The sequence below is a fragment of the Octopus bimaculoides genome, chromosome 3 (genome assembly GCF_001194135.2).
Source record: "Octopus bimaculoides isolate UCB-OBI-ISO-001 chromosome 3, ASM119413v2, whole genome shotgun sequence".
Classification (NCBI taxonomy): Eukaryota; Metazoa; Mollusca; class Cephalopoda; order Octopoda; family Octopodidae; genus Octopus; species Octopus bimaculoides.
In genome coordinates this window covers 167561912-167566644 of record NC_068983.1, presented here as the reverse complement: position 1 = coordinate 167566644, position 4733 = coordinate 167561912, and positions in this window count along the sequence as shown.

The following is a 4733-nucleotide window of genomic DNA, read 5'->3' as shown; positions in this document are numbered from 1 at the left end:
TCTCTCTCTCTCTCTCTCTCTCTCTCTCTCTCTCTCTCTCTCTCTCTCTTCTCTCAGGCTTCCCACCAGTGCTGACATTGCACATGCAGGCCTCTTCCAAGTGTGCAAAAAGGCTCTGAATCCAGGTCAATCACAAACTAAGTGCAAAGTTTCTACTACAGTGCACGTGCTGGCCTCACTCGATGCAGTGTTCAAATTCACACCAGATGTTTTGACTGTCCTCCATGTCAAACATCCAGACCCTCCAGGAGATATCATGGATTTCCAAATCTCTGACAGTGACACGCAGCCTTGACTATGTCCAGTGAATATGTGGCTATTGCCCTGGGATCCTTTCCTGTGAGCAGCAGTGGCATAATAGATGTCCTGCTACCCATCCACCTCAGAAATTCAATCTCATCACACTCTGCCAAAGCAGGGGCACATTTGCTCCAGTCTATCACTCTCTTACTGAGAGTCTTCTTTGCTTGAACCTCCTCTGCCGTGCCTGACATCTCTCCTCAGCCAACCAGACTGCACTGAAGAAAAAGTATGGAGGAATCCATTTGACAATTTTTTGACAACTTTCAGCCAGGATAGCATGTAAGTCAGTCAGGAATGGTTTTGACATGGCACTAATCCTTGTCCAACTGAGGATGGGAGTCAAGTGTGGATGTGAGGCTGCTGCTCCTATGGCCAAACACTACATGCAGCATACACCTCCCTCATCACCTTACTTCCTACTGAAGCCACAGCATTTGGTGAGAGCACATCTTGGAGACATGTCTAAAACATACTTTCTCGTTACCCACACTTGCATACCTCTCCTATGGGACATCCAATACAATGATGGTTGCTGAACACAGGATTGTTTCTTCCACAGATATCCAGCACACTCCTTTTTGCATTGGTTATCGATGATGTTACCTGATCAGTTTGCTCACCCTTCAATGTCTGGTACCTGGATGACACAAACTTGGATGGTTTCGTTGAGTCTGTAGTTGGGAACCTTCAGTAAGTCAATCCGAAATCTCCTTGGGCTTGAGATCAACCTGTCCAAGTAACAGGTGATAAACGTGAGCTATGATGCAGTGAAATTCCAGGACACTACTCAGCATCCAGCCCGTCTTTGCAGAAATTCAACTATGGCTGCTGAAGGGTGCCATCTGCATTTTTAGCACCCAATCTTCCTGAAAGCCATAAGAAAGTGCCCAGAGACCAAACTTGCTGACTTGTTTAGGACATACTCTAGCAGAATAATCTCGATAATGTCTTTGACTTTGTTCCATAGTTAAGATTATTTACTTTTTGAAGTAAAATATTAATAACACTGTGTAACTTGATTGTTGTCCTTGGATAGCAACTGTTATTTCCTATTTGCTTATTATCCCTAGAAAGTATGAAAAAGGGCTAAGATTTCCTTCAAATTTTGCTTTTGTTACATTTATTCAAACCTCAAAGAATCCCTCTCAAGGCATGGCTATGATCCCCACCCCCCCACTACTGCCCATCATCGGAGATGTACATATTGTCAGCCATTAAGGGCTATGGTCAAGCAACTGAGATGCAAACATGTGGTATTGAGCAGAATATTTGCTGTAACAATATTTCTGATTCAGCCCTAAATCTGTCTGGAATGTAATGGTAAAAATGGTCAGTTTCAAAACATTCATGTCCAGGTCACAAAAGCAAAGTTTGAAAGGAATTGTAGTCATTCCCTCTGCAGAGCCTAAAACATGCTGGCTATTACAGGAGTCAGCAACTGGAAGACTTCAAGATGGCTGTGGATCAGATGTGAGCACCAGATGGGGTAATACGAACTGGACACAACATGGGACTTAATCAAGCCTGGCTGGGTTGCCTGGATGGGGGTATTTAATTGTTCAAAGATATAAAGCATGTAATGACCCAAGGTTGACGTATCCAGATGAATTCACAGGAGAACATATGAAGAAACTTCTAGTATTTCAGTTATTGACCATATCTTCCTGAAATAGAACAACTTTTAAAGCCAGCTTTGGAAAGTTACAATTCTATCAACAACTGAACAATTCCAGATAAAGTGTTAAGTCAAATATGGAATTCTTCAAATAGCAATATAATTAAAATGCTATTTTCCAAAGTTTGCATTGAAACATTTCATAGACATGCCTGCAAGTAATTCTGTAAATTTAGATTAACAAGAAAATTTACATAACTACCAATTTATTTTTAATTAGAAACTGTTTTATCATTATTGGATCCATGCACTGTTAATGATTTCCTGTAAAATATATTTTCATCACAGAATGAAATTTCCATGCTCTGTTTCCCTCTCCTCACTTCCGTTAACAAGTCTCAGCCATATAAACATTAGATACATCTCAGGTTATTGTTTAACCCAAGGCCAATCCTGACTTAGCAGACTTACAATCAAAACCACCCCAACCATGCTCACCTCATTTTTTTTTTCCAGAATAGTGTATCTAGGCCTCCATTATTCAATGTTCCCTTCTTTTTGTGAAAATGATAGGGAAATGTGTCTGGTATATCTATCAAGTTGAAAGACCAATGAGAGTAGTGTTTCCCAAGGGGACTGTAACACTCTTTTGGGGGATATTATAGAAAATTGTAGTGGTGGTGGGAATAAAAATGCTAAAAGTATTATTCCTATATTACACATTATAAGAGTAAAGTGGTGTCTCCAGCAGGGATGGGCATGGATGTTTTTTTCTTTTCACAAGATCAAGCAGAACTTCTCATAAAAAATGTTTAAACCATGCCAATTTCTTCTTTTTTCCCCTCTTGGCCCTTTTTATTTGATGTGTCCTCCCTTTTGTGAAGATGATAGGGAAATGCGGCTGCTGTTTCCATTAGGTTGAGAGACCATGTAAAGCAGTGTTTTCAAAGGAGACTATATACCCCACCCCACCCATTTAGAGAGGTGTAAAATTTGGTGGAAAGAATAAAAAATGTTAAAGATATTATTATTATAAGTGCAATGTGGTGTTTGAGGTGGGAAGGCATGGATGGCTTTTACGAAAAGGAAGACCTATGATCAAAAGTGTTCCAACTATGGAATAGCAAACCCAAGCCTAAATTATCATTCAATGTGTCCTTCCTTTTGTCATAATGATAATGAGATTTAGTTGCTATTTCCATTAGGTGAAAAGTGTTCTGAAAAGAGGAACCTAATAGACTCTTGGAGATATTATAGAAAATTGGGGGAGGGGACTGGAAATCAAAATTATTTCAGTTACATCACACATTATAAGTGTAATGTGTTGTTTAGGGTGGTAGGGCATGGATGGTTTTTACAAGAGCAAAAGGCTAGGGTGCCATTTCTTGTAGATTGAGCCAGTATGTAATGGCTTCTCTTATTGGTTCAACCAACATTTAGTTTAAATGGTGGATGAGTGTAGAGAAGGAAGGAAATCCACTCAAAAATATGAATCAGTTGGATGTTAAGAAAAGTTAATCAAAGTATTTTTTGTTTTTGTTTTTTTGTTTTATTAAATTCATCAGAGAAAGTTAGAGTTGATGACTTGAAGTGAGAGCTTCATTGATTTGAATGTTCAAAACTCAGGATGATGATTATCTGAGATTCATAAACTAATGAAAGGAATTATTTGAAATACTTTTTAACTTATCAGAGTCATAATGATGAGAGGGGGAAGGGAGGGAAGGCAAGCAAGAGAGAGGGGAAGAGAGAGACAAACCAAATGTAGTAATAAAGAAAATGTTAGCTATCAGGACAATACATCCTTCAAAAATCCCATGCTTCCCAAATTTCAACAACATTATTCCTGACATGCCCATCCACCCTTTCATCTTTAGGACTCTTTTCATGTTCACTTTTATGTTTTATTCTGTCTACAATACACGTACTTCTAGTTTTCATTTCTATTTCCTTTCTTTGCTTGACTTAAATGATGTCTTTCTGTCATCTCATTAACCTTTTCTGAGCACTGCATACAATAAAGATTATTATATACTAAAAAATGTAGGGAGATTAAGCATAGGATTGTCTTAAGTCCTCATAAATCACTGTTTACGAATCTGTTCAAACTGAATTTTTTAAAAAACATGATTATCGTTTAGTCAGGAGTAAGGGGTATAGCCATTACCTGGTAGGTTTGATGCAGTTGATGTTTAGTTCAAATATCTCTTGATGTTTACAAGAAAAAAACAGAGGCTTGAAGAGAAATGCATAGGGTTGATTTGGAGGGGTCTGATGGAGAGTAATCCTCGAGGTCAGTGCTGGATGTAGGGTATGAGATATAATAGTGGAGGAGGAAGAAGTTTGAGCTGTGAAAGGAGGAGGATACTTACTGGCTCTGTGAAGCAGAGACCATTGTAGTAGCAGTAGAAAAGGCAGAATGACAAAACAATACATCTGTAAGCTACAAATTGAAAGTATTGGGTCATCCCATAAATAATGCGGTTTTTTCAATTGCATGAACTAAAAGTCAGATGGGGACAGGATAAACTACCTGCATCAACTTGTTATAAAAGTAGGTAGTAATTTTACCTTGTCCTTATTCTTTGTGCAAGTTTTGATTCCAAGCCTAGAAGACAAGTCTCACCTTGGAAGATCTGTAGAGCTCAATGAGGACAACCTGCAAACCCTGGTGGAACAAAGTCCCATCGTAACTGTTGAGGAACTAGCAGAGAAGCTTGGATTTGGTCATTCAACCTGCATGCCATCAGAAAAGTCAGCAAATTGGGTCAGTGGGTTCCTCACAGACTCTCTGAGTCTAATTGCATGCAGAGTG